The 22,653-nt window shown below is 41.1% G+C and overlaps 1 long non-coding RNA gene across 2 annotated transcripts; it reads right to left on the bottom strand.

Annotated features, from left to right (window-relative positions):
* Positions 1 to 1,853: 1,853 nt before the first annotated feature.
* On the bottom strand, positions 1,854 to 19,869 carry LOC128086392 (uncharacterized). Of its 2 annotated transcripts, none has more exons than XR_008209364.1 (3): positions 19,764 to 19,869; positions 7,470 to 7,579; positions 1,854 to 4,431 (listed from the first exon to the last, which is right to left on the bottom strand). It is a non-coding gene; the product is annotated as an uncharacterized LOC128086392 (long non-coding RNA). The 2 variants fall into 2 exon arrangements; XR_008209363.1 differs by lacking the exon at positions 19,764 to 19,869 and adding an exon at positions 13,100 to 13,125.
* Positions 19,870 to 22,653: the final 2,784 nt, after the last annotated feature.

Raw genomic sequence — 22,653 nt, 5'->3', positions numbered from 1 at the left:
GCCTCTTTTGAACTGTGGAGAAACTTCTTTTCTTTTTTTTTTCTTTTCTTTTTTCTCCATACGCAAATCAAAATGAAAGAAGCAAGAAGAAATATTATAAAGGATACATAATGCAATGGCAGCACTGCTGTTTACCACCTTAGTTCCCCTTTCATGTTGCCGCTGGCACAGTAGAGTGTGTTTCAAGGTGAAGAAAGGAATGAAGGAGCTGGTCTCAGCCTCCATCTCCTAGGCAGGTAGGACAGAGGTGAGGCATGCTATTTTATAGTAGCTTGTTCATGCTCAGAATTCTGCCATGCCTGCGTCTCAGAGGCTTGATCTGTTTTCACTGCCACAGGGATTATAGCACTCCTTCCTAGGGATATATGTGGCCAATGCATTTGGAGCCTGTGTATTCATCATGATGATGGAGGTGTTTGAGCCCACAACCTGATCTGGTGGGTGGTAACCCTGCCCATGACAGGGGATTGGAACTGGGTGCTCCTTAAAGCCTCTTCCAACCCAAGCCATTCTGTGGTTTTGTGATGAACCATATTGAGCTGGAACCAATACTGAGAACGGAAGAAGTGGATCCTGTTCCAGGACGATGAGTGTGCCTCTGAGCAGTACTGGTGATAAAGCTTTATAGCAGGAACTTAGGAGAAGTATGCTGAAAGAAATATCTAAAAGGCTTAGACGTGGGGAAATACTTTTTCAGTTACTTGGTCACACTGCCAAAAAGAGAAAGAAAGATAAAGATGCTGACTAAGTGACAGATACATGCACGAACAACCAAAGCTAAAATACTAATTTAATTTGGGCTGAGTGTAAAGCCTATTATGGAGGTAAAAACATGTGTAAGTCAAAGCTGAACTAGCACTTCAGAGCAGGATGAGGGAACACAAATGTGCGCAAGAACTTCTTTACAGTGAGGTGACGGAGCACTGGAACAGGCTGCCCAGGGAGGTGGTGGAGTCTCCTTCTCTGGAGATGTTCAAGACCTGCCTGGACACCTACCTGTGCGACCTGCTGTAGGGAACCTGCTTTGGCAGGGGGTTGGACTCGATGATCTCTGGAGGTCCCTTCCAACCCCTACAATTCTGTGATTCTGTGAACTGATCCTAACTATTTCCTTTTGTCAGATGCCAGTGCCAGAAGAAGAATCTAATATTAGAGAGGAGAATCGAAGGGGGAAGACTTGGTTGAAAGCATGTTTGTTCCTCTTGAGAAGTTTTAATTTGGGTGCTCTCTTCACCCAGGAACAGAACTGCATTATGGAGGGGATGAGACTTTTCCTTATCTCAAAAACACCAGCAAAGGCTGGGCAGTGAAACAGAGAAAAATGTGCCCAGAGGCTAACAGAGCAGAAACAAGAAACAACCTTTTAGAATTTTCCCACTACATCTGATTATCGTTTTTTTTCCCTTTTCCTTCCTCTCTAATTCACTATATTTTTCTATCACCTAGGAAATACAGGAAATGCTTGCTTAAAGATGTAATATAGAGAGTAATTCCCACGCTGCTCCTTTTGGATTTGAAAGCTGGTAGGAATTTACAGCTCAGTATGTTAAACTTGATAATTTGACATTTCTGAGGGCAATGGCTATCTAAATGCATCTTTATACTGTCTTTGGGGTGCTGCTGCAAACAAAAAACTGTCTTGATTTCACCTTTTTGACTGAATAAAAACAATGGAAAACCATAAAAAAAATATTTTATGAACAGTTTCTCCTTTATTATGTCCTGCAAAAATCTGTATAGCTTCAAAAAGAAAAAAGCGAGGAAACAGTGAGAGATTTCAATAACTTTTTAATGATAACTTCAAATACTAAAAAAGGAATACAATAAAATACAAAAGCATTTCAGAAACAAATCTCTGTTCAGAAATAATTCATTTTGTGCTATGAAGATATCCGTGTAAAATCATTACCTGTGTTAGACAAAAATCAAGTCTTAAGACAAATTAATATCTTACAGAAAAATCATATTACAGCTTGTACTGCAATGCTCAGCCATTACTAAAGTTATTTAATATAGATGTTTCATCATGTATTGTAATTAAAATGATAAGTTAATCACAGTTTTGGCAGTTCTTCCTTGATTAATGTATATTGTTCTTACAGGATTGTGGTTTCCCATCATAGTGTCATGAACTCTTGGCAAATTGAGCTTGGAACCTCCATATGGAGGGACAAGATTTTCAGTGGGAATGGAATTTCTAACCCTTCAAAGACTTAAGAAAATTTACCTTCCAAAATTTAAACATCTCTGATAACTTGATGGAGCAAATATAAGGACTATGAAGTTCATGAACACTGCAGAAGGCATGCAATTGATATAGTCTGACCATCAGCTATCATACCTATCCAGGTGATCTCCCTAGTTTCCTTTGATAGGTGTGTCACAAAGGATTCAGGGAAAGGCAGTACCTAAAAAAGCCATCGTTGTCAACATCACAGCAAAAAATATCAAATATCTTCACGTCCCAGCTCCTTCACCTAGCAATCCGATTTCAGTGTCCTGCCTGTCCAGAAGCACTTTCTAACATCTACTCTCAATTTTCCTCAGTGATATAAAAAACTCCCATTTTTGTTTCATCCAACATAAGCATGGCGAGCAGATTATTCCCTTCTTCTTTGCAGCAGTGCATTTTTACATTTGACGGTTATTGCCATCTCCCTCCTCAGTGCTCTCTTCTTTCAGCTCAGCAACCCCATTTCTGTCAATCCTCCAAGACAGCTCATCATTCTTATTGCTCTCCTTTGGAGCTTTTCCAGGTCATCCACATTTTTCTCAAAGCAACTGGGATTGGCAGATAGCCTTTATAAGATGGGACTTCCCATATTTAAGCCTCAAATCTCAAGTGCTGTATTAAAAACATGTGATGTATTGCCTGCTCTTGTATCGCCTCTATATTTTAATAGGGGACACACGTTGTGAGGTTGAAACACAGAAAACCCTTCAGCTGCTTTCCTGCCCTGTCCCTAGAGCCTCCTTTGGGAGCACAGAGGCACAGTCCAGTTGGTGGCTGCGACAGGAGTGAGAACTGGAGCAGCCCTAAGGAGCTGAGGAGGGCAGCAGGGCAATGAGCACACTGAGGCACCAGGAATGCATGTCGGTGTACTAAAGTTCAGAATGCAGCAACTCCCCCCTGCTGCCCCATATCAGGTGTAATTGATCCTCCTGCCAAGGACTCACTAATGTGATAAGAAAATTGATATTTTTGTTTTGTAGGCAAGACTTTTGCTTATACAGCTCAGAAGATAGCACTCCTGGTCAGTAACTTAGGTTTGGCTTGGGATTCTCTATGATCTCTCCTCTAAAAGATACTAGCCAGCTAGTCATGCTCTGTCCTGCATTTGGCTACTTGTTCTCACTAAGTACCTTGTCACCTCGTCTTTACTGAAGTTGACCTTTTTTTCTTACCAGAACACTACTCAATTTGGCAAGATCATTCCGACTTCAAGTCCTGCACTCCATCGCTCTTGCCATTTCTCCAAGCCTGGTGTCATCTGTGCGTTCAATAAGGCTACTTGCTTTTAAAGCATATGAACGTTAAAGAAAAAACTCGAACCAGACTTTGGACAGACCTTTGAACTATATGTGATGTATCTTTAATTTCCTCAGAGAAGCATCTACTCTGTTATTTGGAGCAGTTCAGCAGCGGAACAGATTCCCACAGGAAATTTCCATGGATACTACACAACACAGAGGTCTAAGCTTGCTTCCTCTGCTTCCAGATGTGTGGAATTACTGCGTTGCTCACAGCATCAGCTCTTGTCTCTGGAAGTAAAGTCTGGAAGGCAGCCCGACTGTCCTCTTCCTTCCCCTCCATGGCAGTTCTGCAGACACATGCAGATCTAGCTGGAGCAGAAGATCAACACAAAGGAGGAACAATCTCGGTCCTGAGAATGCAAAATATCTACCACAGAAGGCAGCAGTGGTTTGTCTGGGAGTTCCCATGCAACTTGGAAATACAAGAGAGATTATCATTGCCTTTTGCAGCCTATGGGATTTGTGGCAGTCAATTACAGTGATGTCCATTACTCCTGACAATGAAAACATTTTTTTTCTACTACTGGCACATCCCAACTGCATAAGAAGTGTTTCTTTCAGCATCACCAAAGGCCTGGGATATCTCACTTCATGAATCACGTTAGATGCCTTCTTTTCCCAATTTTGTATGAGCATCTGTGAATCTTTCCAACCCAGGTTCCATCAGGAGCAGTTGGAAGAGATTTGAGGTCAACTCACTTGATCCTTTTCCTGCTGCTCAGACCGAAGACATTTCATCATAAAAGGAAGCTCTGAGCTGGTGCTGACTGCTCTTTCTCTTCTTTTCAAGGAGACCTTGCAAGCAGTGGCAAATTCATCCATATGGAGTCAGGATGTCCTTGCAGGACCACTAATACTCTTCCTGGTAATTCAGTTGCAGCGTAAAACTTTGGATGACTGAAGCAGGCAGGAGGGAGGAAAGAAAAGCAACCCAAAGTAAGTTTTCAAGTTCCATTTGTTTACTTCACGCTATTCCTAATTTAATTTCTAACTATTGAACAAATTGCCATAAATAGCTAGATCATTAAAAAACAAGCTTGTCAAAATAGAGAAAGCAGTTTAAAGACTCATCAGTCAATAGTGGGAACAGAGGTGGTTGGAAAGCTCTAACCTGTACTGCCTGTGCCGATAGAGCATGGGCTCACGGGATTTATATGCGCCCAGAACTACTCACGGGATTGCTCTGTGCCTGTGTGGCCAGACCTCCGAATGTCATGGAGTAGTTTTGCTTTGCAATGATGCAAGAAGGTAATAATTCCCACATTTTTCTCTTTGTGTCAGAGGGAAGTTATCCTGAAGAGGAGGAAGGCTGGGGATTGGGACTTTCAGTTTCTCTAAGGTGATATTTAAAGATTGTTTAACTCCAGACGCTTTGTGTTGCTAAGCTCCTTGAAGATTTATGACCTTTATGACAATCATTTTCCTCTGTGAAATTTCCCTTCTGCTTAAGTATTCACAGGAAGAAAAAGTTTTCCTTCTTTTCCCCTCAAGGCAGCAATGCTTATCCTGTGAGGATTTCTGAACGAAAGGGAGGATTACCGCCTTAGCTCAGTTTGGAAGCATTTACGAGGCTTCCTGCCGTGCCTCCTGTCCAGCTGCCCTGCCTCTCTCTGTGTGCGACTCTTCAGCTTTATTTTGCAGGAACAAATCGGGGAAAAAAAAATCCACTAACAAGCTTTGGGATGCTTACAAAATCCCACTTGGGATACCATGGTTTTTGAGGAAAAAAGGGAGCTTCACATAATGGGATTAAGGAAATTCCCATCTGCTTAGAGCCTCCTTTTCTCTGCCTCTTGTTGACAGAGAAAGAAGTCTAATCACTGTAATTGCATTGTAGGATGATGGCTGTTGGCTCACTGCACAAGACTAGCTTTATCACCTTTTGGCTAAAAGGGGCTGAAATGTATGGAGGCAGCCAGTGGCACCCAGGATTTTCTACTATGACCAATCTCTCAGCAAGACAGAGGATATTTATTGCGGTCCTTAGCTGCACTTTGATGGATCTGCATGACAAAACTCCCTCAAAACTATTTTATTAGTTGAACATGGTGGAGATACTGCAATCCATGTTGTGCCATTACTAGGCTTGCCTGGAGAAAAGAAAGCTATGGGGTGACCTCACTGAAGCCTTCCAGTACCTAAAAGGAGCCTATAAAGAGAAGGGGACCCAACTCTTTGTAAGGGTAGGTAATGGCAGAACAAGGGGAAATGGTTTTTAAGTTGAAGGGATGAAAATTTAGGTTGGATGCCAGGGGGAAGTTCTATTCACAGAGAGTGGTGAGGTGCTGGAACAGCTGCCCAGAGAGGCTGTGGCTGCCCTGTCCCTGAGGTGTTCAAGGCCAGGTTGGATGGGGCCCTGGGCAGCCTGATAATATATATGGAGAGTGGTGGCCCTGCATGCAGCAGGGAGTTGGAGCTTGATGGTCCTTGAGGTCCCCTCCAACCCAAGACATTCTATGATTCAACATAATTCTGCAGATGTACTCTTCACATGATTTTTTTTTTTTTTTTTTTTAAGTATTTTGCACTAGCTCATAGTTTAATAAAATCCTGTCCATCATGGTTTCTCATAAAAGAACAAGTCAGAAATCATAGATTTATACAATCATGAAGCTTGGAAAAGACCACTATGATTATCTAGTTCTAGTCCAACCCACTGCCAAATGCTGTTATTTTTTTAAGAACAGATCAGTACTTAATTATCTGTTGATATATGAATAGTTATTCAAGCACATTTGCAGTTCAACACTATCATTGAAGTTTTCTGAGAAATTAAAGACATTCTTTAATTAAAAGGGTACATGCTGCAAGGAACTTATGAAAGGTCACACCAAAAGGAAAGGATGCAGTGTTCATTAGCATGCCTTATTTCAGTCTGAGGCAAACACATATGACTATCTGTACACTAAGAGGTTTTCTACTTTGTTTTACTCTCCAAAGTCTCTTTCAGCTTTTCATTTCTCTAGCAGAGACGTTTGGGCAGCCCCATCCAAATGGGGGTCTGTTCTCAGAGACATGGTAACCCCACATCTGGGTGAGCCCTGGGCTTCTTGCCAGAGTATCCCACTCTGCTTTGAAGCACCTCTGCTGTGGAGACCCCCGCACACACTCAGCATCCCTTCACTTGTGTGCCTGTGTTAATGCTTATGATTTCTGTGTACATGCATTTCATTTTTAGTTCTTAATTCAAGTTCTTAATTAAAGCAAAATGGTGCTTTTCTTGAGGATGCCAGAATTTTTCTAGCTGAACTTCCTGAAAACTGGATATATTTCTTTCACTTCACACATTTTTAATGGAAATCTTTATATTTTCAAAAGAAGCATAAAAACATTCACAGAAATTATTTTCAGTAGAATGAGGTATTTTCTTCTAAATAATATTTTTCAATTTTTCCTGCAGTCAAAGACACTTCTCTCAGAAATACCAAGGAAGCTGAAATTAATGCTCCTTAATTTTGCCACAAGCCTTTAAGAAGCCTCAGGGATTTTTATTAGGAGCTCTGGCACCTCAGTTGCATCATTTTTTACTTAAATGAAGCTCTTGTTAAATGTTAAGCAAAGTTAAATCATGCTCTGCAGAGATTGCTAAGCAGCATGAACGAAATTGCTCTTTCCTCTTGATCACTTGATTTCCTTATGAATTTGCCACCTCTCTACCTCTCTCGTTGCCATAGAGCTTACACATCTCATTGAAATGAGCCAAAAATTCCCAAATAAAATAAAAACCGCAGCAATGTAGAACAGTAATACGGGCAGAAATGGCACTCACAGGGTAGGTAGAAACAATTCTATAGTGCTATCTGTAGAGAGCATATCCCTTTTTTCTTTAAGAATTACCCAACACTGTTATGTTTCATTGATTCCCTTAACACATTACATTTCAATTATGCCTTATTATATCATTTCACCATTTTTCCCAGCCTTCACCAACACACCTGCTTGAGGGGCCACAGGACTCCAAAGTTCAGTGCTGTGTGAAGCACTGCTGGACAATGACATCAGAAATCCATCTTCAGGCTGGCCTGGTTCCTCAGCTCCTACATCACTAAAGCATAATTTGAATTCAAATATCTCTCAAATGTTTTGATACAAGACCTAAAAAAACCCCATTTGTCAGCTCCCTGAAGACTTCATAGACTATATGCTTATCAAAGAAGTCGTCATGCTGTTTTACTTCTTTTTAATGACTGTTGGGCAATGGGAAAACGTATAACCAAACAACTTAGGTTACGTCCACATGGAGAGGTTGAAGATTTCATTAGATGTTGAATAACAATATTCGCATTCAAAGCACTCAGTTTCCATTCTGCATCAGGCTTAGTCTCAGTCTCCCCAGAACACAATTGTGACAGTAGTTTTTGTTTGTTTTTTAGACAGATGTGACAGTAGTTCTCTATGTAGAAATATATTTGGCAAATACGTAAACCCTCCAGAGCATCCCTTGGGAGGCTAAAGAAATTTAAACTCCTAAGTTCCGTGCAGATCTCCTTTAAGGTGTTATTTCCCCCCCCTAAATATCATGTTGAAGTTCTACTTTTAGCAAGTTTAAAACTGGAAGCTACATTATGTTTTCAGAACTGAAAAAGAAATCTCAGTGAATAAATAAATCTTGAGAAGTACAGCTACAGGGAAACAGGCACAGACCTTGCACCATTTACAACTTTAAAAAATAGTGTTTGAGCTTAGTAAAGCCAGCATCACACACAGCAAATTAAAAGGAGGGTGTGCTCTCCCCATGAACTTGTGGAAAGCTCACATGTTTCAGGAGTGCATAACTTAGCTGTAAAATGTTAACAACTGTTTTCCAGACTTCGCTTTGGTATACAAAATTCAGCCCAGAAACTCTTCCACCATTTCACAAAGTATGGTTCAAATTAAGGGGGAAAAGAATCCTTTACATATATTTGCTGCATATTTTTTCCACAACACTTGAGTTCGACCGAAGCAGGAATCTTCATAAACTATAAAGTATGAATAGTTATTTTTATTTATGGAAATTGGATGAGCAATGCTTATTAGATGAATGCTTACATCTGTGTAGACCTTTTTAGCAGTAGGTTTCAAGAAGATAAAGTATGAGAAGCTTACTTCAGAACCAAAGAAATGAAGAAACATTGTAAGTGACATATCAGCTCATCTACCGGACTAGAAGCCAAGCCAGGAGAAAGACAAAGGAAGGGATGCACACACTAAAAGCCTTCAAATTATGCCAGGCTGGATTTTTTTTTTCTGTGACAGACAATTATTGTACAGTTATGGTATTCTAGTTAACAGGTTAAATTACAGTTTTTGCAATTTGTCCTAAATATGTAGGTACCTAGATATTTATAGTTTCATGAAGTACAGAACCTCAGTTCACTATGATCCCCTCGAGAACAGGACCAACTACCATTATCCTTCCTCTGAACACCTCTGGTGGTATCAGCATTGTGAAATGTTCCTGTGCAGTGTCTACTGAGTATTAGCATTGTACACATCATACAGTGATGCATCACCTGTGAAACTGTCCTTTGTGCAATTTTTGTTAATTACCCCATCAAAAACGTAAAAGAAAAAAAAGATTTAAGCTCATAAAAAGGAGTAAATAATACAAATCTGTAGTTTGATTTCTTGCTACAATACAAAGTTGGAAATTCAGCCTTCAGTAACCTGTGAGCTATTCCATATCCCCACACTTTTGTGACAGTACTATGGGAACGTCTATCTACACAGCACACAGTTATTACCCATCATGAAGAAAGAATCGGAATAGAGATAATTACATTAAGTTTAGCACCATGGATTTAACAATTTGACTTCCATTAGCAAACAGGGGAGGGAAACTTAGAAGGCAGATAAAATCTATAATAGACAAGGACCATATAAATGCCTATTTCACACTTAATCTCCCAAAGGCACTTTGAGAGAAAAGAGTTGTTTCTTAAAAGCAAATGTGCTGTTTGAAGGCACTCAGAGCAGTATTCAGACACTGTCTCAGGGAGCCTGTGTTAAGGAGAGCCCAGAGCAATTGGGACAATCTGCTATAAAATGTCAGGGTGAGGGCAATGGCTGCAGCCACAGTGCATGGATAGCTGCACACATGGAGGGGTGGATGCATGGCTGGAGATGGATGCAAGACCACACTGCCAAAGAGACTGGTCTCATCCTTTGGGCTAGGTGTAAAAGCAAGACAATCCCGATCTGCAGAAAGACTAATCACAGAAAAGAAGATATGGGGAGAAAAGTGATGGCTTTGTCATTTTTTCTGAAAAATCAGAAAAAACCCTCCAACTTTGCCACAACCAAAACATTTCTTCTGTGGAAAGAATTCAAATTCAATTATTACCTGAATAACAGATTGCTCCATCTCAGTCAGAGGCTGTATGTGAAAGCTGAAACACTGAGAACACAGCTAGAAAATACTCTAAATGCAGCCTTCCTCCAGGGCTCTCTGAAACAGAGCCTACATCAGAGACAGCAGATCAGGAAATATGCCCTCAGGTGGAAAGGTCTGCTACATACCTAAAAAAATTGCCCTCTAGGACTTGAGCCTCTTTGTCTAACAGGGTATAGCTGAGAAGCAGGTCCCTGCACTTTGAAACAGTGCTGTTAGAGAAGAATTGATGAATGGCTTTCAGTCCAAGACTGAACAGTCAGTATTGACAAACTCTAGAGTAGGCAGCAGGACTCTGCTTTTGTGAATCCATTTATTGCATAGCCTGAAGCTGGAAAAGCTTCAATTTAAATCTTACTGCTAACAAAATAGAAAAAAAGCTATTGATTTTAATAATCTTTTGGCACGCAAGGTATTTTTATTAATGATTAATAACCATTCTTTCACTATCACAGGATATCTATATTTATATTTTTCTTGTTAAAATATATAATTTAAGTGTAAAACCTTTCACTTAATTCATCTCTCATACTACTGACCTTTTCTTACTTAAATCTGTAATGCAAATCTATGAAGATCACCATCAGTTGTAACAGATGAGTCCATTAAAAGGCGGTGGCCCAAGGGATGGCTCTGACCTCCTGATCTTTCTACCACACAGCCAGGATTCCTTTGTCCAGATCAAACCTTTCAATAAGTGACACTGATGATCAGAGCGAAGCAGCTCTCCCTCATCGCTCTGGACATGGCTTTCAAGCTTCGTTCCATCTTCAAAGGATGAAACAATGATCAGCATTTGACAACTCTTTTCATGGCCATCTTACAGCTCCAGTCGTGGTCCCCCCCAGGAACCTGTAGCATGGGAGGTCATAGAAATCTCATCCTGTTCCCCCTAGATACTTTCAAATATTTCCACATCAAGTAGAGTACACATGGCAAAACCAAACTGGGCATGCACAATCACCTGTACAGTTTCTTCATACAAGGCCACTTCAGAGATGCAAGAATAATAGTCTAGGAGAAGTTTTAGAGATCTTTTTCCTGCCAACATACACAAATCTAGTTACTTTGTTCCAAGGAGCCAATTTCATCATACCACACTGTTAGTTTATTTGGCCTAAAGGCTGGCCAATTTTTAATACAGCTTCCTAAGGTTGCTATTAATCTGGGGCAAGTATAAAGCCTACTTCTTTCTCCCCGCTTGTTTCATTCTCTGATTACATTCACATATTCTACACAGCACAGCTGTGAACACTTCAGGAACAGCCGTCCTGCTGATGGAGACTGACCATCCAGTACAACCCGCTCCATCCCAAAACTCTGATTTTCTTTCTGGAGGGTTTCACCATTGGATGTAGCCTTCCCAGATCTCATCCAGTCTGCATTCCAAAATCTGATTTATGCACCTGTATTTATTCATTTTTTGCTTGGCTCTGGTGTAATCTCTGTCTAAAAGCAGAGATAACATTTGTACTTCTGACGGCTCTCAAAAGTTTATACATAACTTGAAAACCATGCACTTGCAGATGGATAAAAAAATCTTAGTGTTTTAATTAAAGTGTTTGCAGTGCAACAGTAAGTGTTGGCACTGGCAACAGTCGGTTACAGCTTATGATGCCTTTTGATAAAGACATTAAGCTGTTTTACTCATAAACCAATCTCTAATAGTTTGAGTAATTTCTGCTAGCACCTCTGGCTTATGTGCTGCTGGTGTTCAGTTTTTAAGCTACCGATGTATACTGTTCTGGTAGTTGGAGGCTATTTTAGACAGCAAATGAGAGTGAGCCCAGTATGCCTTATTACTGGTTAATCTCCCCAGATTTGGGAAACATCAGTCACAGATTTTCCATGTTAGCTAGCTGTTGTTTTGCCATTCCATGTATAAACTTGTTTGAAACCACTTCAAATCACAGATTCATTGGCCAAGTTCCTATTATCCTCAGCAACCCTGTATTAGGACCCATGTGGCTCAATTAATCAGTCAGCTAATACCAAGCAAGTCTAAAGACAGGGATAAATGAAAAAGATCGTGGGGGACAGCTGTACAGGAAAATTGAAGTCAAAAAGGAAGGTTGCAACAGAGACCACACCGGGACAGAGGAGGAGCTCCTAGCTGTGAGCTGTTTGCAGCACCAGGAGCTCTGGCTTTGCACTTTTTGAAGAATGGCAGCTGCTGATACTGTCAATAGTCCAGAAAAAGTAGCAGCTGCAAGAGAAGGAGGGAGAAGGACTAGGTAGGACTTTCTGACTGACCTCACACTTCTGTAGCCCAGATTGTTTCTCCCTCTCTCCTGCCATACCTCACCCAGGAAAAAATTGGTTACTATGATTTCATACAGGTGGGGGGAATTTCACTTTCATGGCCTCAGAGTTGTTTCATTTTCAGATCCTAAGGGTTTCCAGAGCTTGGAGAGATCATGGGTGGTGATTTTTCAAGTGTGGGGCTTGGAGACACTCAGTGTTGGGACCTGCATTTTTACTACAGAAGAGATTTCCTAGAACTTGAGGATTGAAAACGATCAAATGAACATCATAAAATGAAATACAATTTTTACAGAAAATGGTTTCTCTTTGTCAAATTTCATGTCTGCTCATTATAAAAGCATCCTTCTAAAACAAACAAACAAAAAAAATCAGTATTCAAGTTATTTTGTGTTAAAAGACAAAATATTCACTAAAAAGCATGACACTCTAAAGCCTGTCACTTACTGATTCTTGTCTTACAGAATAAGCTAAGAATCCTCAGCATATGAAGTGACTATAAAATAAAAACTAATTCCCCATGTAGTTTTTCCTTTCCTGAGGCCTTTTTGGTTACCTAATGTAGCTCCAAAGGAATGCATTATTTTAGTAACCAAATACTTCATTAGGTATTTCTCTAGCAAAACAATTCAGAACTTCCCATTATGATCTTCTGTACAACTACACTGATGGGGTATATAATTGGACATAACTTTTTGCAGCCATGTGATTAAGGTTTTTCTTCAATAAATAATTCTTTTTATTACTAAAAATGTATTAAATGTATCTCATAGACAACTGTATAGCCATTTTGGAAGACCTATAGTAAGACCGAGTAACGCTATAATGAGATGATAATAGCAGAGTGACAAAGTCTTCAGCTACAGCAAACAAGAGTGAGCCCAAATGCAGCAACCACTGATAGAAATGAAGGAAAAAAGAGCTACTTACTCTTGGAAGGCCTCAGATAGGCAGGGATCTCTGGCAAAAGATGTCCTCGTCTCCACTGTGAACCCTTAAATGAGGTCTGGGGAGGGGTGGATCCTGTCTGCACCCCTTCCAGTCATTCAGGTGCATTGCATACACCTGAGCTCCTTTGGGTTGGCCCCTGCCTTCCTATCAGGAGCTCAACTGCTGTTTCAGGCCATGACTTAGTATTCCCACTACAGACCTAAAGACCTTCATGTCATGCATTATGCTTTAGGGTCTCTGTGGAAGGTTGCAGAATGAGAAAATCCATCTGAGGTTATAACCATGGGCTATCAGGACTACAGAGTCATCTTTGTTGAGCCATCTCTTTTGAACTGCTTAGATGGATGTTGCTCCCAGCTGGGCCACAGCTTGCAGCACTGCCAAGTCCATGAATGGCTTTTTGACATAGGAAGTCTGCTAGCAGTAGAAGAGCTTGGGGTTGGTATCTATTATATGATCTAAAGCTAGATCAGAAGAGATGGATATGTGAAGGATATTGAACCCTTATTGTGGAATGGGTTGGAGTGTTCCAGTTCTCCTTCTCAGAAAACAAGCTCTATAGCAAGAAAATGGACTGGTAGGCATTTTCCTTCATTTTTTTCATTTTCTCCTACATTAACAAGTTTCAATCAGTCCTTGAGAACAGAACCAGGCATTTTTCACCCCAAGCCCTCCTGGCTGCTGCTCACAAAGGACAACCACTTCTCCTTGGCTTACCAAGTCCTTATCTAAAGGCAAGTTGTCCCAAAAGCTCTCTGCTGAATAAAAGCATTCCATCCATCACACATGATAAAAATGAAATAGAGGGACATCAGACAGCAAACATAAACACTCTCACAGACCTATTGCCACTGTAAAATAATTTATGGGGTTGAAACTACATTGGCATACTCTTACTGGTAATGTTCCCACTGGCTTACCAGCACCTACAGTTTCTTTGTCTGTTTGCAGAACAATTCCAGCTCTGGTTCCTGCTCAACAAGTAATATTATTCCAGTCTGGCTCTTAAGAAAGACTCAGATGTGACCAGCTGTCCCTCATTGAGTGGAAAACTGTGTGGAAAACTGTGTTCAACTGCATCAGAGTAGCCACAGGTAAGTTTGTTTTAAGCTTTGGGGCTTTTTATAGAATAATTCCAAAGAAAAGGTATAATTACTACTGCCTCATTTTTGTCCTCCTCAGACATCTCAAACAAATCACTGCAAGAGGTCAAGGCAACAAAAATCTTTCTTACAAGACGACAGCCTTTTATTACCACAAAATCTCCCAGGGAGCAGCTCTAAAAGCAAATGGAAAGCTTCAGGCAGAAAGTAAAGGAGTGAGTTCACAGACTGGGCCACCACCAGAAGCACACAGGTATTGCAATTGAAGATTCAAAGTCACACAGTAGTAAACTCACAATGGCAAATATTTGTGCTGAATTTCCTTTTTGAAGGTTTTTGGGAGGATCATTGCAAAGGACTTTATATTCCCATAGGGACTCAAAACCTATCAAAGTATTTGAGAACAAAATGTCAACAGAAAGAACTTTTCTGCTTAAACAGTGAGTATTCATGCTAAGACACTACTTAAAGGTTCTTCTCATCTCTAACATAGCACTGGGCTTTTATGAACATAAATCTGATGGATACTGAATACAATGCTCATTACAAAATTGACATCACATGATTTGGCTGCTCTTTCCTAGCTGTGCATTTCTCTCTTTTTTCACTATTACAACAACGTGGCTGTATTGAGAAGTTATACCACTGAAATGAATTGCAGTGCGTATGATGCCTAATACTGTACCACTGCAGACTTTTCCAGCACTATCTGGAGAATGCTAGAATGAGGGTTCTAAAGGAATTCTGTACCTTTGTAACTCATAAATTTAGAAGATTAATTCTTTTTTTGCTCATTGAGATCAGTTGCAAAAATATGGCTGAGTTGAGTGTGTTGGATAGGGGGTAAAATGCATTGGAAACATGTCATTGCAGAGAGTGTTTGCTGCACCAGAACAGCCTTAGGTGGGAGGTGAGAGACACGGTAGATAGAGGACACAGGGAGGGAGAAATACAAGCCATTCAAATAATGGAGAATCTGCCTTCCCAGTAAAAACTCTTGTCATTAAAATCACTTCAGTTCAAAAGGGAAAAATAATGATGGACTATATTCTTAAAGAAAGTCACAATATTTGAGTGCAGTTACCTGAAAAAAGTAGGATAAATTTGGAAAGCTTATGGTGTCAGATATAAGAGCCAGCTTGCATGGAGCTAAGACCAGAACTTCCTTGCTGATAATAAGGGTAAACAAGGTAATACTTATTTGAACAAGTGTGGCTTGGGATTTCTTTCCTGTTTGCATCTCTTGAGTCACATAAAGTCACATAAAAATACACTGACAGTTGAAAATTGGAAAAAAAAAATAAATCACAATAATGGCTTTATTTATAAAGCTACCACTTCTTCTGCCAAGTCATTTGGAGTGTTCTGCAGCAAAATAAACATATGGTGAAAATATAAACACAGAAATATGAAAACAACAATTTAAAGAAGAGTCATTTGAGAAAAATGCCAAATTAAAAAAATAGAAAAAGGAAGAAGACAGAGGAGAGAGTCAAAATGATAAATTGTCACTCAAATGTGATGTAAGTAAAATACCTTTGAAGCAGAATGCAAGGAAATCCAGTAATGTCCTCTAAGGTTAAGACTTATGATAAAGTGTATGAGGGGAAAGCAGTGACTGAGGCCAAGGCAGATGCCACCCAGCACTAGAACTCATGAAGAAGAACCACAAATGTCTGCATGGCAAGTTGCACCTCTGTCATTCTGAGGAAAAAAAAAGAAATGAGAAAAGATGAAAGTTTTCTCCCCTGCATATAAGACCTGGCCCACTAGCCTGCACTTCAAGGATGTGCCGGTGCCATAGCAGAAGAAGCAGCAGCCTTCATGGGACAAACCAGCATCTTCTGTGGCTCAGCTCCAAAGGAAAGACTTATCTCAAGAAAAGGGTCCCCACATGAGGGGCACTGTGTGGTCCCTTAGCCTTATCTACTCTCTATTCCTTTTTCCACCTTAATTTGTTACCTGCAAAGGGTCATAGGAAAGGGCATAGTCTGAATCAGAAAATACCCAATAGGAATTTGGATCTTACAAGAGACTGGTGACAACAGGTAACAACAGATCATAGTGTTGTCATCAGGTAATAAACCCATGCAGCTCCTAACACTGCTGAGGCTCCTAAGGCAAAGGTAACCTACCAATCTGCTTAGCATAGCGAACAGCATGCTGAAGGCTTCCTATAACATAGCTCCTGGTGCCATGGATATAGCACCAGTACGATGATGCACAGGAGCTACCTCTGAATTACTCATGCAAGTACCTAGAAACCAGTTATTCATTTCTAACTTTTGAAATCAGACTTGAAAGGAGAAACATTAAAAAACAAACAACGCATGCACTTTCTCTGTTTGTATAAATCTTTACTTTTCCCTTTGTAACTTTAAGTCTCCAAAATTACCTAGAGTGAGTTCCTGGTCAGGAATAGGCTCCAAGCACTTGCATAACATTTCACGCCTTCACAGTCACCTTTCCTTAAAATAGAAAAAAACCCTACATGTCTCCCATTCAGTTCTATGAGACCAGAGGGCCCCATCTCACAAAACACTTAAGAACTTAATTTTAAGCATTTAAACTCAGATGAAGCCTGGAGAACAACGTAATTCAATCCTTGTTGTGCAATAGAAAAAAACAATATATTATTTTGGTAGAAACTCCACCAAAGAACATATTTTTAATTGGAAAATGAAGAAATATTTTGAAACTAGATTAAATCCAAATCAGAACTTGATTCTGTATTCAGATACATAATAAATCTAATTAATGAGAGCATAACACTGAAATCAGAGACTACGTGGAGATTGTTTAACTTTCTGAGAAAAGAAATTGACAGTTTCCTGCCCTTCCCTATGTGAGCATTGACTAAATAAAGTTGTCCTTGTTGGTAGTAAAATACCACAGCAGAATAGTGTGTTGAATGACATGTCTGAGCTGTGGATAGAAAAGCCTGATCAATTATATTTTTATAGAAGCCCTTTAGCTCTCATTAGGGGGAACGTGGGGTCTTAAATGTACTGAGGACTGTACTGAGCACAGTGCTTCTGGCTTCAGAATGCACCACTTAATAAAAAGTTAACTACACCCTGCTCGCTGGCAAAGCCCCGAATGAAACCCCTAGGCAGCCTGAGAGTCTGAAGATACTTATATCACCACATAGTGGTGTATATTTCTGTAGAAGGAGGCTCCACAACCTCTCTGGGCAGTCTGTTCCAAAGCTCCATTACATTTACCATAAAGAAGCTCTTACTCACATTAGCACAAGCTTCCTATGTTCAAGTTTTAGGCTATTACTGCTTGTCCTAATGCTACACACCACTAAGAGCCTGTCTCATCCATCTGGCACTCACCTCCCTTTAGAAGTTTATAAGCATTTATCAGGCCCCCCAACCCCCCCCCCCCCCCCCTCAGACTTCTTTTCTCCAGGCTGAACAAACCCAGGTTACTCAGCCTTTCCTAGCAAGGGAGATGCCCCAGACCCCTAATCATCTTTGTGGCCCTCTGCTGGGTTCCCTCTAGGAGATCCCTGTCTTTTCTGTAACCACGGAGCCCAGAATTGAACACAGTAGAGGGGGAGGATCACCTCCCTCACCTTCTAGCCACAATCTTTTTTGATATACCCCACAATACCACTGGCCTTCTTGGCCACAAGAACACACCACTGGCTCATAGCAAAACTGTTGCCCACCAGGACACCCAAATCCTCCACAGAGCTCATCTCCAGCAGGTCAGCTCCTAACCTGTACTGACATATGCAGTTATTCCTCTCTAGGTACAAGACTCTACACTTGCTTTTGTTGAACCTTATCAGCTTCCTCCCTGCCCAACTCTTCAGTCTGTCCAGGTTCTTAATCCCTCTCGTAGGAGCATCTATTGCTCTCTATGCCTTCTAGATTATTATCATTATCACATATGTAGTTGTTAAATAATGCAGTGGATTTAATCACAATCTAACAGTGTTTTAGCCTTATGTTAGTCCTGAGAGAAGGATGTAAGATAGAACTATGAGGCTGTGCAACCTCCTCCCAGCTTTGTCTTTCCCTGGCTTACACCATGCTGGGACAGCTGCTCTTGGCTGTGGAGCTCCTGATCACTGGAGATGTACATGAACTTGTTTTGTTTTAAATGAAAATTGTACTTTGGATTAGTGCTGTGACTCCAAGGGAACGTCCTTTTCGCGGTGTGATACAAACACTGACGCGTAGCACAGAGAAGCACCAGCACACAGAGATCCTAAAGTTGCAGGGCCAAATCTATTCTTGTACTGGCACTTATGAACTTACATCTGGGATGTATTTGGCCCCTAGTCTGTGAAAGCAGAAAGCTCATGAAAACCTATTGCAATGTTAATGACAATGTTGAGCAGTAAGTAATTTTCCAACAGGTTCCAATACACAGTGGTAATAAATTTCAATGAGGAAATTGTTTTCCTTCTTTATTGGCAGCCAGCTTCATTTAATCAGTCCACTTGAAGGTGGGAATTGTCCAGAAATCCTACTTACTCTTTGGTCTTCAAATGCAGTATCTGACAGTATGCGTTCCTGTGATGTGCCAGAACAGCCTCCTATGGCAGGAGTGGTCTACACAGAAGCAGTCAGTCACTCCCTTTGCTGATCCCAAAGGGCTGAGGTTGGTGGAGGAATAAAACTGACATCCTGGCAGGAGAATGGGAAGGACTAGCTCCCTAACGCAGTAAGTATTACTTGAATGAGATACGACTGGGGGACAACTCAAAATAGTAAAGAAAGGAAAAGTCTGGAAGAAGAGAATCTCGCTGAGATATCACCACCCTCTGAAAGGGAGAGTGTAGATGCTGCAGGATTTTGTGAAGGCAAAGAAAAGGAGGGTACAGGTTGGGGATGCTCATTTCAGAGTTAAACTCTGATTTCAAACACCTGACTCAGAACTAGTAACTTATTGTTTATCCAATTCTTATTGAAACAGCAAAGAGTCAGTCCTGCTCACTGTCAGGAGACACAAGGTGTCTGGGATACTGTAAGAAAGACAACAGGCACTCCATCATCCTGTCTGTACAGCAGGATGTCAGCAGGAGAAGCTGTGGCTAAGGATCTGCTTTTGTTTCTCTTTACAGGAAGAACTGCTACTGGTATAGCTCCCTTTCAACCCTGTTGAGAGCAACAGAAACAACCCTTACATGTCTCTTCTTCAGCTTTATGAGGCTTCTGGAAGTAATAGAAAATGCAGAACCAGCTTCGCAGAAAGTCTATGTGGAACATAGGTGTGTTCCCACATATTTACCACCCTTTCCAGAATTCTCAGTTTAAGCTGAAAAGGGATGCATGGCCTTGTCAGCAGACTTTGATGCTGGAATTATTTTTGTTCTAACTGCAAGATAACAGGATTTGTTGTGATCCTTCGAAAAACACCACAGGAAGAATAACTTGTTTTAAATATAGTTTCATATAACATTTCAAAATGTTAACAGAGCAGAACTAAATAAACAAAGATAATGTACAATCAATAGCTGTACAGAGATTGGGCTAAGAAGGATCATTGAAGTGGAAAGCTAATAATTGAAAAATGCTCACCAGCATCGTAGGCTCCCAGTAAATCCCACAAATAGTGATCTCCAGAAAGAGATCCTTCCTCAGTGGCAGTCAGCACTTACATAGGTCTAGGAGAGGTGCAGCCAGGCTCCACCCCTTCCAGTAGCACAGCTGAATTGCCTTCACCTGTGCTCCCAGGGCTGACTCAATCTTTGCCTCAGGTGATCCATCAGTGGCTCAGGCTGTGATCAACAGTTTCCGTACAGATAAAGGAAAGAATTCAGTGGGAAAATAAAAGGTATTCTAATATCTCTTGATCTTAGCCTCCTTTATAGCATGGACAATAGAGGTCGCTGTCTAGCATATAACTTTCCCCACGCCTCCACAGAAACTTCAGCTGGAGCATAGAGAAACTGAACATATGTTGCTTCACACTAACCATGCTCACATTGCCGTGATACACAGTAACGTATCTGGTTCAGTGCAGTCATCATTTCTATAGAGAACTCCAATGGTGGAAGTATTTCTAAAGAACTCAAGTAATGTAATGTATTACAAACCATTCTTATTTTCCTTAACCAGAGTGAACTTTTCCAGGTGTTCTTTAGCCAAATCACTTAAGCAGTGTCTAGGTTTCTCTACAAACAACGTTCCATTTGCTGACTTACAGTTTTCTGTCCTTTGCCCTCTTTAAAATGTGGGATTCAAATATGCTGCTTCTTAATCTTTAGTAATCTCTTCCTGACCCTTGTGAACTTCTAGGAAATGTCAGAGAAAGCACTGCAGATGTGTCTCTGCTACAGACTTACGGATATACATTATCTGCACTTCAGGCTCTGTCTGCTTTTAGTGCATCTTGTATTTCTAGTGATGATACTGCTGTTATCTCTGACTCATGAACAGAATCTCAACTTCTCATTACTTTCTAAAGACAGCTACAAGTGAGCTGTTTAACAAATGCACTATTTCCTATCACTCAACATCTTTCCCTCACCATCATTTTTCATTGACCCTGTGATTATCCACTGTCTGTTGTGTATATATATAAGATCATTTAACATTTATCACGCTAACCACATATAAACTCCAGAACTGGACTGTTGTAGGTTTTTAATGTGAAATCAAAGTCACTTGCTTGAATGATTTGCAGATGTGATCTTGGAGCTGCCTTTGGGTGCAGTAATGGAAGTGGGTACTGTGGCCAACAGCCTTCCTTGGGTCTGGAGAACAACCACTGTTGACAGGGTTACAGTGAGTCCCAGTCTCTCAGCTCCTAGGTGCTACAACAATGACACACCAAGAGGGCAAGAGGCTATTTGGGTGAAGCAAACATGAACACTTACTTTCAGTTTCTTTAGAAGAGACAAAGGAATTCATGCACATTCTTGGATAACTATACTAAGAATGATGACCACATTGACACTTCCTACTGTGGTTCCGTATGTGTTCCTGGAGCACTCTGGAAGAGCTGACAATGTACTCACTGCTCAATAGGCGACTCCAGCAATGTTTGCAGCAAGACATTAGTGCTTTTGAAAAGGCCTGACATGTTCTACTTTCCTCAACAGCTTTCTGGAATTCTACAGGCAGTGTTTCTACACAAAGTACAGTGTATTTTGTATTTACCATCATCTTTTCTTGCATATTCCTGGCATCTTGCCCTCTCCATAACTCCAGTAACAATTGATGTTCAAGGATGACAGAGAACAGAAAGGGCAATCAGTATAGCTATTGCCACTTAAGGTGTTCCATGTGTTGCTTAACATTTCACGTATGCTGAAAGCTACCTGCAGTTTTGTGTATCTTTAAAAGTATCTTGAAATACATTAAGTATTTTTAGGAGGTGTTATAGGAAATACTTAAAAAATTATGACCATCAAGTAAAATCATTGCATGTTACTATGATACTTGTAAGAAAGAGCACCAAAAAAAAACAAAAAATCCCTCCCAGTAGAACTACAATTCATTATTTTCAGTAGGCATAAGTATCAAACTCCTCTGATTTAGGTAGATGCACAGTAGACACAGTAGACACACCTCTTGTCATACTTTCAGCAATGGCCTTAAGTATTGCCAGCGTGAAATGGAACAGTTGACACATTCACGTGTAGCTAAATAGTAGATACTAAGTCACATTGGTAAAGCTATTCTGAAATTACTGACAGTCAGGAGAATCTAGCCTTTAAATTTCCAACAGGCGTCTGGTGAGATGTAATCACTCATTTTCATTTTTTCCCCCTTTTTCTTCTTTTTCCTTTTTTTTTTTTTTCCCCCATTTTTTCCTTTCCTCTTTCCTTCTTCCTTGTCTTTGCCTTGCCTTACCTTGCCTTGCCTTTTTTCCTGTATGGTTACTCCTAGAACTGCTCTTATGCTGGATTTGCACAGTAATTACAGAATCGCTGCCATCTGCTAAACGACCCGCTTTGCTGATTAGAAGGTTTAAAGAGAATAAACGTAAAGAAGACAACAGATTTTAATGGAAGCTGTCCCCAAGTTTCTCGCTATTCCCGAAGCGAGCCATGCCTGTAGGGACAGTAAGGCGCTGAGGAGCCGCGGTCCCTCCATGCGGCAGCAGCGGCTCACGGGCGATGTCGCCGCCGGTCTCACAGCGCGGCTTCTCCCCACCGGGGCCGTCCGCGGAGCCCAGCAGCGGTGCCGCAGAGCCGGACTCGGCCGCTCGGGGGCGCTGCGCCACCTGCTACGGCGCCTCCTCTCGCCCGAGCGCCGCGGGGGCGCAATGTGCCGCGTCACGGGTCCGTCCCGCCCCGGGGCCGCGCTGTGCCGTTGGGCGCAAGGATGCGCTGGGAGAAGCGAGCCTGGCGAGGGGAAAGCCCTGCTCTCTCGTGCTGCGCGGGCTCTCTGTCTCACTGCCTGCGGGCGCTGCGTGTGGAGCTCAGTGCCCGCTTCTTTGAGGCCCTACGGGTGCTGGGTG

Source organism: Tympanuchus pallidicinctus, unplaced genomic scaffold, assembly GCF_026119805.1.
Source record: "Tympanuchus pallidicinctus isolate F22 unplaced genomic scaffold, pur_lepc_1.0 scaffold3, whole genome shotgun sequence".
In the NCBI taxonomy this organism is placed as follows: domain Eukaryota; kingdom Metazoa; phylum Chordata; class Aves; order Galliformes; family Phasianidae; genus Tympanuchus; species Tympanuchus pallidicinctus.
This window is presented reverse-complemented; position numbering and strand designations above follow the sequence as displayed.